Below are 14,860 nucleotides of genomic sequence, written 5' to 3'. Positions count from 1 at the left end.
CAAGTGACCTGGCAAGTGACAATCCGCATTTGGTGGCAGGCGAGATGGCAAATGACACCCTCAGGGCTCCCACTGATTCTGCATTATGGTGAGTTGAACCATTTAATTTTATATTACATTGTATTAATAGAAATAATGCGCTTCAATCATCCTGAAACCATAACAGCCATGGTGCCGTAATGATTGAAGCGCCAATACCAGCCATTTCCGATATAAATTGCCCCCCCAAAAAAACATGTTTTATAGCAGTGCCCCTCCTGAGACTAGACTCTGGATCCGCCCCTGGGCCTACCTTTGTCTAGATGGCAGCTCACTTTCTCATAAAAGGTTAATAGGTTGGTTTGGCAAGTTAGGTGAAATTTGGTGGACCGATTTAAACAGGTGATATTGACCCACATGAGGCACAAAAGCTAAAAAAGTTCCCAGGCTTCCCCAAAGCCCTTATAGTACGAATAGAATATTAGTCCAGAAAAGATCAGTTTATCCCTCTACTTACAGTGTAACAGTGTGAGTGGTTGTGTAAGGGCTCGCTCACACTCTCTGAAGAGTCATCCAAGTTCAGATTAATCTTCAGAGATCACTTGACAGGTGATGGGAAGGCATTGTATCACCTCCTCACCCCCTACTTTAACCTCTTGAACCCTGCATTAGGGCACCGCATTATTTACATGCAGTTGCAGAGTGCTTGCACAGTGGCAAGGCGGCACGGCAGCTCCATTCACTTGACTGGGTAATCAGTGGGACAAGGGGTATAATTCCTGCCACGGCCAAGAAGCAAAGCATCGCAGCAGCATTTTTACACCCCTAGCCACTGCCTTTACACCTTAAGGGTTAAGCTGTTGGGGGAAGGTAAAAGTACTGGGTTTTACCGTCCACCAACCAACATTTCCAAGGAGCCCTAAGGGATGTGTGACACTCCGCCTTTTGGTGGACATTAGTGGGTTGAATAAACTGCATTTATTTCTTGAAAACTATAGTGGCGAGACTCTCTATAGGAGCAAACTTCTAAATTGTTCATATGGGTATTTAGGCTTCAAATAAAGCAGTTTTTAGAAAGTACAACGATTTTTAATATAAATGTATTATATTATAATGGAAGTCAATGTAATAACTTAGTAACATTATTGTGAGCCCAGAGCTTGTAGGACAAGAATGTATATAAAGATACCACTGGATTACCACCTATTCATAAGCCACCCATAGACCTGAGATAAAATTTGCCCAATCCTATTTAGAAGGGGAAACATTATCAGGTCTGGGAACTACCTGTAGACTCTTCTGGTCAGGAACTATGGGGGATACCCTGCTTTCTGGAAATTAGTGCAGTTTTCGAATTCTTGGCCTATGATCACAAGGCCAAATTTTTGAGGGGTGGAAGGTTTTGCTACATATAGATCCCGGGTAACCTGCACCTGTTGGTAAAATAATACTCAAAGCATATGTAAACTCAATCAACAAAATCTTATATAAATATTAAAGCAGAAGTAGATATAGAAGACACATTATACCAGCTCTTTATTAATGCATTATTTGATGTATTTTTAGGGCCCATTCACATCAGTTTTTCTTCCGTTTTTGCCTTGCCAAAAGCAGACGAAAAAGGCATGTCCAATAAATCCTGTGGAATTCCTCACATCACTCAGTTTCGGGTCAGTTGAAATTTTAAAAGCCAAGCATTCTGCATTGTTGATGCACGTTTGGTGCGATAGAAAAAACAGCACCAAAAACACACCTTCCCATTGAAAAGGATAGAAAACGCATAAAGAAACACAGAAAAAACACAACAGACATTGCATTTTTGGTGCGTTTTTTGAGTCATTTGTGCTTTTTGCCGAGGTGCAGAAGTAGAACTGATGATCCTATTACTTTTCAACTTCCTTTATCAGACCAAACTGTCCAGGAAAAAGTGTCAGTTAGATGGTTGAGACAAACGATTTACCATTGACAGGGGAACTTACAATGGTTAGCTTTTATTTACTCATGTAAAACATTTGATTGTAAAGTCTTGTTTTGTTTTTGTTTTTTTAAATAATAAACATTTTATACTTACCTGCTCTGTGCAAAACCAACTGCACAGAGCAGGTAAGTATAACATTTTTATTATAAAAAAAAAAAAAAGAGAGAGAGACTTTACAGATCCTCCTCTTCTCGGGTCATAACAGCATGCTATGGGGGCACCCGAGCCGAGTCACAGCTCCCCGTGTCCATTCAGTGTGGCACAATTGGCTCCTGCTGCTGTCAACCAAAGTCAGTCAGCCAATCAGGGGAGAGAGGGCTGACTGACTTTGGTTGACAGCAGCAGGAGCCAATTGTGCCATACTGCTGTCTCAGCCAATGAGGAGGGGAGTCCCGGACAGCTGAGACACTCCTGCAACATCGTTAGATAACAATGGGCTCAGGTAAATATTAAATGCTGCTACACACAGAAGGTTTTTTTATCTGAATGCATAGAACGCATTCAAATAAAAAACCTTCTCACTTTACAATCCCTTTAATTTGTTAGTCAAGTCCATCAAAACCTGCTAGTGCATTTAACACTACCTTCTTCACAGATTGACAATGCAGCTGTCCAAAGATGGCTCCCTTGCTCCCCCACCCAGTAAGGAGGCACTCTAATGCCGCGTACACATGATCGGAATTCCGTCCAGAAAAAGACAGATGAGAGCTTTTCATCGGAAAATGTGACCGTGTGTAGGCTCCATCGGAATTTAGCTGTCCGAATTTCCGCCAGCCAAAAATGTATAACATGTTCTTAATATTCCCAACGGAAAAACTTTCTATCGGTAATTCCGATCGTGTGTATGCAATTCCAACATGCCAAAAATCACGCATGCTCAGATTCAACTACGAGACAGAAGCTATTGGCTACTGGCTATTGAACTTCCTTTTTCAAGTCCCGTTGTACGTGTTGTACGTCTCCACGTTATAAACGATTGGAATTTGGTGTGACCGTGTGCAGGCAAGACAGCTTGAGCCGAATTCTGTCGGAATTCCGTTGGGAAAACCATCAGAGCTTTTTCCGACGAGAATTTTGATCGTGTGTACGTGGCATAAGACAGGAAAAAAAGCCTAAAAAGAAAAATTAATGCAGCCACTATATAAGTGTTTCTAAACCCAGGACCCTGCATTAACTATATCTGGTCACCTGCAGTACACAGAACATGGAAATGCAATAGTTTTAGTAAATATAAACTGCTAAATACATTTCTCATCAGCAGTTACTTGTGACTTCTATCAGTGTCTGGTTAAAGCTTGTAGGAGGAGTTTTCATTCTACCCTTGATTGTCCTATGAGGCTGCAAGACCCCTGACCCTCTGTCTGGACAGTGCTGCAATATGCCAAACTGAGCATGTGCAGCATCTGTACTAACCGGAGATGGTTTGGGGACTCTGGATGAAGGGGAGGATCATAGGAGACAAGATCAAACAGCCTTTTTACACAATACAGAGGATTAACCTCTTAGGTTCCAACAAGCATGCTTTACTGCGTATACACACTGATTTTACTGTTGTGTGTTTATTAACACTTTAAGAACTTTTGTTTTTGGGTTTAATACCGATTTGACCTTCCATTTTATATGCTATTATTTTAAATATAAAAGTAATTTTATAATTGACGAGCCGGTCGCTTTAAACATTTGGCTGTTTATGGATCGCAGCATCAATGTGCAGCTGATTATCTCAATCTGTCCTCTATTAACCTCTCCTGGGTTTCTTTGCCTCTCAGCACTGCTGTAGGCTTCACATTTGACTCTTGCTACTGTTTTTCCGCTGCTTTTCCCTTTCCGTCTCCCCTCACACGCGCCACATCTGGATCCTGGGAAGCACATCTGTTTCCACTCACGGCTCTCCGCTTTTAAAATGCCAACATAAAAGGGGGACTTCTCTTTGTACGACTCTAACTGTGAAATTTTCAGAAACTTAATCCAAGGGATTAAACAAACCACATAAATAAAACCGGTTTGGCCCAATCTAGGCAACTTCCTGTTCCCAGCGTCTTCCACGGGAACATGTGCACGGCAGGTTGGCCTCCCCTGAGCGCCCCCGCCGCTCGCCGAGTCTTGACAGCTCTTTAATATCTGTAAGTGCTTCGCTACCCCATTGGTTTCAATCTGGTAGACGGCTGCTGCTGAAAGGTCCTGGATTAATGGAATGAAAATGCAAGTGATGTAAAACGTACACGCTTCATCGTTAACACAGATCCCGTAGATAAATGTTACATAAACACTGGCGCGTGCAATGCTAGTCATCCCGTTGGGTGCTAAATGTATGAAGTAGGTACTGCTGTTATTCTATAAACAAGGGGAAACATGGGGGACCGCCATCCATCGAACACTCCGGCACAAAAAGCAGACCAGATCTGTATTTAACACCAATCTTTCCCAACTGATAAATCTTTTTTCTATTTTTGGATTACTGTAAAATAATATGGATAGCTTCGAGAAGTCTGATTCCCTTGTCAAAATGGAATGGGCATGGCCAAGTGCAAGAGTTTTCACAGCATCACCAATGCTCTCAGGTTCACCGGGCTTTTTAGCATAAGCCATGTTTGCCCAATTGCCTACCTTTGTAAAAAGCAATGTACAGGAAAGAATTGGAGTGTTGCCCATTGAAACCATCAAGTATTAGCATTCCTGTGTTATGGAAATTTGCTGTCATACTAGGGCCAATTTAGATGAGACCGAATAAACTGAGGCAATACAGTGGCTTAGTGTACCGATGAATGGGAGCAGCACACCAAAACCTGTTCTTCCAAAAGCTCTCTATTTAGTTGTCAGTAATACAACTTGTCAGGTCACCTGTGGGACCAAGTGACTAGGAGCGCACCGCAGAGGTTGTGTACCCAACGGCTGACTGCTGAGTATCGATGGTTCTGAGAAGTAGCTACACAGGGTCGCAGACACGTTCCTGGACAGGGAGCTAGAGCATAAGATTCCCAAGGGCGCATAGTCTAAGAGCCAGTAAATTTTCCCTGGGGCCTCTGATGGTGAGGATGGACTTGGCTGCAGCTGATTCCAGGTTGCCGCACCTAGGGTCTCCCAGCTCACGCTTATGGATGGCTCTGGTGGATAGAGAGGAAGTAGCAGTCAAGGACAATGAAGAATAGTCAAGAGGACAGGCCAAAGGTCAAGGCAACAAGCGGACAGGGTTGGTCAGAAGAACGAGCCAAAAAGTCAGGGGAAACAAGCAGACAGGGATAGTCAGGAGAACAAGCAAAAGTCGATACACGGGAATCAAACATAGAGCACACAGCAAGAATCATACAAGGAAGCCTTCACACAATTGTTGCTTGGCAAGGCTGGTTTACAGTGCGCTGGTTAAAATAGTGTTTCCTGTTAGAGGCTGGGGTAGAGCTATGCTGAGAGAAGATTACTTAAACACACAGGTGTGGGAGAACAGTCCCTAGCCAGGGCATGAAACATTACTGCAAATTCATGACACAACTGCATCCATATTTTCCCCGGGGACAGGCCCCACTCTGACGCGTTGCATCACAGGACAGGTGACTTTCTCAAGAAAGAGAAAGTCACGTGAACACTGACGCAACTCATCGGGAGGAGCCGGTGACAACACTTCTGGTGTCTCGTTACTCTGGATGTGTAGTGAGGAGGAGAGCTGTCCTATCCGATACTTAACCGATCATTTTATTTGGTTTTATCTCTGCTCAAATGTGAGTGTATACGATGTTATTTATTAAAAGCAAGTATTTTTAAGCAATCTTGATTATGTTTTATATGCTTTGAGAAACTGTATAGTGAAGAAAGACATTTTCTATGGACAGGTCCTGGCATTCCTGGAGCCAAAAACTTGTGTATGACCGAAAACTTGTGTACGATCGGGCGGACCCGTCTGTGGATTATTATTAAAAGTGCCAGTATACCCAAGGGGGTCTTTGATTGAGGTGAGCAGGCATTGCACACAGAGGTGGCGGTGATTACCTATTAGCACTTATTTCTGCAGAGACTGTCACAGAGCATGGATTGGGTTTATTCACGTCTCCTCAGCAATCAAGAGTCTTTATTTATTTATTTTATTGTGCATATGGACTTTTTGCATATTTATATATATATATATTTTAGAGCACATATTCACTGGAGTTCATTATTAAGTTCATATTCAAAATTTAGCGCACTATTATAATTATCTTTATTATTTACTTTATATGTGGTTCCAGGACACATTTCAAATAGTTGCAGCTGTTTTTCATGAATACAATTAGTCACATTATTTATAGTTTGCAGGTTGTTTTTTTTACTCATATCAGCGCTTTAGTCATTTATTTCACAAATTGCATGAATTTCTGTCTTTTATATCCACTTGGAGTTCAGCTTTATTGGACTACATTGACACATGTGAACCAGTCAGCCATTAGAAACTTTGGAGAAGTGTTTGTTTGGGCCCTCTCGTACTGCATATCTGAATTCTTAACAGTGTGGCACAGTCTCTAATCTCTGTCACAGCAAGGGAGGGTTTGCAAATATATTAATTATAATTATATAATTCTGTTAATTATATATTAGGACTCTTTTACAGTTCTAGTTTTTCCTGTCAAACTTTATATTTAATGTCTCCTCAAACTTGGCTGTTAGTGACTGCGCTGAGATCCAACAAAATCAGCATTTTTCGCATTCACTAATACTTACCATTCCTGCTGATGAAATGTGTGATTGATATGTTTATATCAATCAGCTGGCTTTAAGCTCCACTATGCATTGTACTCAAGGCCGATACGTTTGTCCCATAGGTTACCATGAAGGCATGGCCACTGTTTAAAAGACCAGTCAACCCAAAAGAGATCTTGTAGTTATCAGTGGATCATGGTGGACAAAGTCAACCCCTGGTTTCTCAAAGCGCCCCTCCCCTACACTAAAGCTCCTTGGACCATTTGTGTGCAACTCCAAAAGCTCTACAAGGGGTGAATGCTCATTATGTCCGGGGGTTCTGGAAAAAGGAGTAAATACTAGACATCGGCGCTGTCAATAAATTTGTTTTGTTCTGTTCCGTTATGGTTCGTATTAAAATTAATTCGTACTTCGTATTTCGTGTCCGAAACACCTTTTCAATTCGTATGAAATACGAATTTCCGTTAGGTTCGTTAACTTGTACGAACGTTCGTTACGATGAATTTAAAGGCAAAAATATACCTCAATATTGACAGTCGATGCTGATGGAAGTTTGGTTTTTATCCAAAATATGAAATTCCGTTGAAGAATTTCCTATCCGAAATACGAATTTTCGTTAAATGAGGGGCTCCCACCATCCCTGTGCTGTGCTGACTTCCTCCTTCGGATTCATAAACAAAAGTTCGTATTTCATACAGAATTCGGACGCATGGCAATTCGTATTTCGGATCCTCCCAAACTTACAAATTTAGGGAAATTCGTACGAAACGAATTGCACATGTCTAGTAAATACTTACCTTGTTCTGCACTCCAGCAGGCTCCCACTGTAGGGTATGTATATTCCACCAGTGGTGCAACTGGTCCCCGGCAGCCTCCTCTCTAAGCAGGGTTCATGGACATTAGCTGTACGTGATGGTGCAAAAAGACTGCCCATGGAACTGAGCTCTGAGAGGAAAGGGCAGCGTCTGAGCAAGGAATAGGGTAAGTAATAATGCCTGTTCCTCTACCCCTAAACATAATGAGCATTTAGCCCTTGCTCTGCAGGAGAAGATTTTGACTAATTCCTGAAGTTGAGCTTTAAGCTTCAAAAGAGCTTCTACCAATGGATAGCCAGGGATAGAATATAGACTACAGATATCAAAACTAATGAGATCCCTTGTGTGTAATCATCATTTGGTAAAAATATAGATGTGAAAAAATTATAGTTTAGAAATGAAGGTGCAGTTTGAGCAAACCTTGGTGTAAATTGGAATTACCAACCACCAATCCGTTGGAGGTAGAGAGCAGTAGATGTGTCCATTTTGTCCCATCATGGCTACCCTTTTGTCACATCACTCTGTACTAGTAACTCTTCTAGATTAATCATCAAGAAAAGACGTGGGGTTTTCTTTAACCATAAATATATTTAGTATTTATTTTCCCGGAGATCTGCTGTATCAGCAGCCCTCAAGTTCATTTCAACCTTAGTGCCCTCCTGTGTCCCCAGCAATCATGTCTCATTATTTAAGAAATTAAAAATTATGAAAATGTCTTAGGAACCGCAATGAGGCGCAATTAGCAGAATCGCTTTTTCAGCACGGACTGGGGGAATTTTCCTTGTTTTTAATATTTGAAATGGCTGGATTGTGTGTCCTATTACCTGCCATATAGACATAATAAAACTGATCGTCCAGTGTACGATCATCTTGGAAATTTTTTAATACCATTTTATAGGCCCCAGTCTGGGTATTATAATAAACGGGGAGTGATGATTGCACTTAGAAAGGGTTAAGGAGGAATGAATTAAAATCATTATCCTTTTCAAAAAGTACAAAAAAAAAATCCCCCCAGGATATTAAAACACAATTCAGAATTGATGATCAAAGATTGAGTCAACGTGTTTAATCACAAGGGTTTATTTGTATTTTGTGTGATAGAGAGACACAGTACTGTATTTTGGCAGGAGGAAAAAAAAGAGCAGACTATCACTTAAAAGAAAGCCAAAGTTTGCTTTTAAATACATAAATATACAAAGTCTGTGCTTTATAAGGGTTACTCGCATAAAGTAGATATAATCCCTAACTGGATGACATTAATGAAATATATAGAAAGGCCAATGAGGTGAAATTATGGGAGAAGCCCCGGGGGGATTTAAGCAGACCATCCACACTGGTCTTTGTCGGTTCCAGTGAACGGTACTACACATCACTAGACCAACTCTTCCAGCTCACCTCATGTTCGTGAGTCTGTACATGCGCAATATTGCCATGCGTTATGCTTCCTATCCTGCAACCCTTTCCTTAAAAAACCTGCCGCCGAGTTGTCCTGACATAATTTGGCACAAGCGTAGTAGGTTCGTATGGTTTCTTCTGCCTTGTTTTTCATCCCATCTGCAAACATATGGTTCATTTGTAGATCCAAGCCTCGGAGCCGATGTCAGTCATTGTTTGATATCACTCGACATAGGCTTCACAGCTTATAGGATTCACTGTCCATGGGGTTGCCGTCTTATCCATTTGGAGATGAGCATGTATTGCTTGTACGTGTTCTGTGGCTAATGGAGGTGGTAATTAGACCCACCTGGTGCCTTGCCTGCACCTTGATTAGCCTAGGGGGTTGGGTGGTTGGTTTGTGTTCGATTTCAGAGCTAAGGGTGGCATACACTCTACAACCAATTCATATCAGATCCATTTAATACTACTTACTACCGATTCGTATCAGATTCGTTTCATACATTTATAACCAATTTGTAACCGATTCATAGCAGATATCATTGCATACGTTCGAACCATTGTCTATCATGGGCCCCCCTTTTCGTAACACTGTCATTACCGCATGTCATAAGTTCCTTGCCTTATCCCCACTGTCTTCATTTAACTTATCATATTATTGGCATGTATTTGTACCTAGTCAGTTTCTCAAAAATCACTACCACCCAGTCGTAAAAAATATTCTACACCCCATGCGAGTCCAGTCGTACCGGCGATGTAACGGCTCGTGTGAGTCCACTGCTCAGGCCAATACGTATCAAGTCGCGACCGATTCACATCCATGCCACTCAATCACACTTCAGTCAGTTCCAAATTTAGTTGCACCAGCGACATAACGTCCCAAATCTTCGGCTCTACATACCAAACCATTGCAGCCCGCTCCGAATCTAGTCGCATCGGCGAGACATTGCGGCGGCACAACGATTCGGATCCTCTGTCTACACTAACACCATTTACTCACTCTTCAGCCTGATCTGAATCTAGTCGCATCAGCGTGACATCGCAGGGGCACAACGATTCGGTTCCTGGGCTCCACACTCAACACATTTACTCACTTCAGCCCGATCCGAATCTAGTTGCATCAGGGTGACATCACATTCGGTTATTCCTACATGCTCAAATTCCGCTATCTTTGTTTTCACCTTGCTGATAAGGCTGCTCACTTGCAATCATTGCAAGCAGCTCTGCAAGTGGCACAAATTGGGCACTCTTCTTCTCCAGTGGCAAATCAGCCATTCACCTATTCTCTGTCACTTCCTCCTTTAGGTCGGTAGAGTTTGAGTTGGTCCATCCTGCACCAGGTTTGTACAGTACTATTCCCTCAGGAAAAAAATCAAAAAACACACACTGATGACAGGGCTCTCACCTTCACCAGGGGGCAGCCATGCCCCAAACATTTCTTTCTTTCGTTCACAGGTTTTTGCTGAGCACAGATGGGCACCCGAGCTATTGGTGACCTATCCAGTCACCTCGTGGCTCGCCTCGGTTGCCACTCATTCATTTTTTTTCCCATCTTTACCTACCCAATGCATCTGTCCCCTCCTGCCTTATCAACTTATCTTGCACTTCCCCTCTCCTTGTATTTTAGCCAAAGCCATGTCGCAGGCCAACAGTGAAGACTTCGCCTCTGCCCGTCCATCACGCCCTGTGGGTTCAGAAAGCTGCAGCACTCAACCTCCCAAAGCTTGGACCATCCCCAAGCTCACAGCACAGCTGTGGCGCAGGGGTATTTCCTACCCTGCCACAACTAGGAAAGCCAAGCTTTTAGGCTGCTATCCCCACCCCCAGCAGCAGCCCAACCTGACACCCAGGCTTCTCCGCAGTCTATATCCTCGACTATCGCTCATCACTAAAAATAAAAAATTTTAAAAACTTGCAACTACACTCACTGTAAACTCCTTCGTGTTTGCCTCTTATGCCATAAAGCACATCCCGAAGTCACAGAGGGCATTAAGCAGCTAAATACATTATGACTAGGCTGCATGCATGTCGGGTGGCTCGGGTTCTACCTATCCTCTCACCCGACTCCCTCCCTGGCCGCCTTCCTTGTGCAGGGATGCACCTCAGGATTCACCACTGGCCTCATCACGCTGCCCCACATGACCCACGAATGCAAGAACCTACTCTCAGCTGCCACCGACGAGTCAGCCATCGGCATCTTGTTACAAACCAAACTGGACCAGAGGTACATGATCGCCCCTTTTCCAAGTCACCTTTCACAGCCTGGAGAGTCGGCCCTATTGGGCTTGCCGAGGGCATGTATTCTAATAAACTTTGTTAGTGTATGATTTGTCCACACCTCATTGTTCTCACATCCCAAGTTTGAACTCCCTAATACTCTCATAAGAATTTTCCCTTAAGTAATCGTCAGTTGACCTAGCCATTCAAGCCATCATTAGCATAGGAGTAGGTGCTGGGCAGTCCGAAGCGGAAATACAGTATCAAATGCTTTCAAATTACTGCCCATCGAACCATCCCTCTAGCAATGGCATAGGGATCAAGTGGAAAGGCTTATATTATTTTGCCACCCAATTTTCATTTGGTAAAAAATAAAACAAAACACAGCCCGTGGCTATTCGATACTTTTGCCCAGTCCCTTTCCTGGACCCTGTCGCATCGGGCACATTGCCAGAAAGTCATCCACTATCTCGATGACTTCCTGTGCATTGAAATGCCTGGTGAGCCCCCAGTAGACTTTGACAGCTTAAGAGGGGTATTTTGTAATTTATGTACCCATAGCAGAGAATAAAGAGTAATGCCCAGCACAGTCCATCACCTTCTTGGGTGTCACGCTTGACCCATGGTCCATGCAGGCCAGCCTGCCTCCCGACAAGACACAGCCATTAATGTCTAAACTGCTGGCAACAAAAGTGAGTACACCCCTAAGTTAAAATGTCCAAATTGGGCCCAAAGTGTCTATTTTGTGTGGCCACCATTAAATTCCAGCACTGCCTTAACCCTCTTGGGCATGGAGTTCACCAGAGATGCACAGGTTGCCATTGGAGTCCTCTTCCACTCCTTCATGACGACATCACAAAGCTGGTATATGAGATATATAGAGACCTAGTGCTCCTCCACCTTCCCTTTTAGGATGCCCCACAGATACTCAATAGGGTTTAGGTCTGGAGACATGCTTGTCCAGTCCATTTCTTTTACCCTCAGCTTCTTTATCAAGGCAGATGTCTTCTTGGAGGTGTGTTTGGGGTCATTATCATGTTGGAATACTGCCATGCGGCCAAGTCTCTGAAGGGAGGGGATCATGCTCTGCTTCAGTATGTCACAGTATATGTTGGCATTCATGGTTCCCTCAATGAACTTTAGTTCCCCAGTGCCAGCAGCACTCATGCAACCCCAGACCATGACACTCCCACCACCATGCTTGACTGTAGACAAGACACACTTGTCTTTGCACTCCTAGATGCCACCACACATGCTTGACACCATCTAAAGGTTTATCTTGGTCTCCTCAGACCACAGGACATGGTTCCAGTAATCCATGTCCTTAGTTATCTTGTCTTCAGCAAACTATGTGCGGGTTTTCTTGTGCTAAAGTTCTGGCTTCTGTACCAGTTTGGCTGGGTTGTGCTAATTTCCACTTGACCGTGGGTGTCACTGTCACCACCGGTAAGTGTTGGAAATGCAACAAGCTAAATGTATTGGGTACCCCTTTACTCAGAAACAGCCGGTGGGAGTGGTCTACCCGCTGTGCATTCTGGATAAGGGTGCTTAAGGTACCAACGCCATTTTCTGGGATTTGTTTTTCCCTACCTCGTGGTCCTCCTAGCCTGGGGTGTGTGCTGCTTTGATCAATGCCTCGGGGCCGGCTGGCCTGGGGCTTCACAACTGAAGAGTAGGCCCAGAGGTTCTGGGGCCTACTGATCCAGAGATGATCCTGTGCTGTCTTGCCTGCGGGGAAAAGCCAAGCAACTGGAGGATCCAGAGGAGGACTTTTCTGAGGAGGATGGAGCAATAAGGCTGGTGCCTCATGGAGAAGCCTGGAGACTCAGTTGAAGGATACATCCTGGGTTACCTACCACACAGTATCGCCAGGTTGGCTGAAAGAATCAGGTACTGTGGGGAAGCTCTTTAATTTTGTAACCAGAAGCTTATTGTGCCTTCCTGTGGCAGAGGATTGCATAACAAGATCACTAAACTTATCAAGTCTGTGGCAGAGACTTTATTCGAGCATCTCAACGGCTGCTAGGTCAGTGAGAGAGGCCTATCCGGTGATTGCTAGATCCAGCTTGTGGAAATCGGTTGTCCTCTGGATCAAGGAAATACCTTTAACCCGCAAAACTCCAAAGGTAACTGAATTCCCCTTAACTTCTATCCGTCTATTGCAAAAGTGTGTGTTTTTGTTAAATAAACATCCAGAAAAAGGACTAAGTGTTGGAACTAATATTCTTTAATCCACTCTACAACGGGACCCCTAAGACGGACAGTGAGCAGGTGAGGTAGCGGTAAGCCCAACAAAAAAACAGCAGCTCCTTCGGGGGTGGTCAGCGCTACATAAAATATTTACAAAAATGTGAGGGATGTACTCACTTTTGTGTGATACTGTGTATGTATATATATATATATATATATATATATATATATATATATATATATATATATATATATACTGAAAGTAGAATGAGTCCCTCCTGTTGTGTTATTATTATTATTTATTATTATTATTATTATTATACAGGATTTATATAGCGTCAACAGTTTGCACAATGCTTTACAACGTAAGGGTAGACATTATAGTTACAATACAATTCAATATAGGAGGAATCAGAGGGCCCTGCTCGTTAAAGCTTACAATCTAGGAGGGAGGGTCAAGTGATACAAGAGGTAATAGCTGTGGAGATCTGATGGAGAAAGTAAAAGTACAGTTGTTAGGCGGGGGCCGGATAGGCTTCTCTGAAGAGAAGGGTTTTCAGTGATTGTCTAAAAGCGAGCAGATTAGGAGATAGTCGGACAGATTGGGTTCCAGAGGATGGGAAAGGCTCCGGAAAAGTCCTGGAGGTGAGCAGGAGAGGAGGTGATGAGGGGATTAGAGAGCAGGAGGTCTTGGGAGGAACGAGGGGAATGAGTAGGTTGATGTTTTGAGACTAGGTTAGTGATGTACCTGGGGGCCGATTTGTGGATGGCTTTGTGTTATGCACTTCTCACCACACTGAGATCACATCAACAGCGGGCTCCCGATTGATCCACCGATAATTAACAGCACAAAACGAGGATGAGATCTCTGTATATTGTAATTAGTCTTTACTTTTAACCACTTCCCGACCGGCGCAAGACGATGTACGTCGACAGAATGGCACGGGCAGGCATAAGGGCTTACATGTACGTCCTTGCCTGCCCGCGGGTCGGGGGCCCGATCGGGCCCCCGCCCGGTGCCTGCGGCGGTCGGTATTCGTTCGGGAGCGATCCTGGACGAGGGGACGGCCATTCATTCATGGCCACCCCCTCGCGATCGCTCCCGACGAATGAAAATGCTCCGTGACATCACTTCCTCTCCTGTAATGTAAACACAGGAGAGGAAGTGATGTAATCTCTCCTCCGTGTCGGTATTTTTCGTTCCGACACCGAGGAGAGAGGATCGGTGAGTTGCACCAACACGACACTACACAGTAGAACATGCCAGGCACACTCACACCCCCCCGATCACCCCCCCAATTACCCCTGCCCCCCAGTCACAGTGACACCAATGTCATTTTTTTTTTTTTTTTCATTGGTGTCATTTGTGACTGTAATAACTGTTAGGGCAGTTAGGGTTAGCCCCCTTTAGTTCTAATGTACCCCCCTAACCCCCCCAATAAAGGTTTAACCCCGTGATCACCCCCCGTCGCCAGTGTCACTAAGGCTGGGTTCACATTGCAGCGGTTTATGAGAACGGATGTGATTCGCACCACACTGCAGTGCAAATCACATCCGATCTCTGTGCGATTCGAGTTCAGCCATACAGATAGTATGGCTGAATTCGCATCGCACCCGCCGC

The sequence above is a fragment of the Lithobates pipiens genome, unplaced genomic scaffold (assembly GCF_037356315.1).
Source record: "Lithobates pipiens isolate NorthernLeopardFrog02 unplaced genomic scaffold, aLitPip1_a1.2 Scaffold_27, whole genome shotgun sequence".
Taxonomy (NCBI): Eukaryota; Metazoa; Chordata; class Amphibia; order Anura; family Ranidae; genus Lithobates; species Lithobates pipiens.
This window is presented reverse-complemented; position numbering follows the sequence as displayed.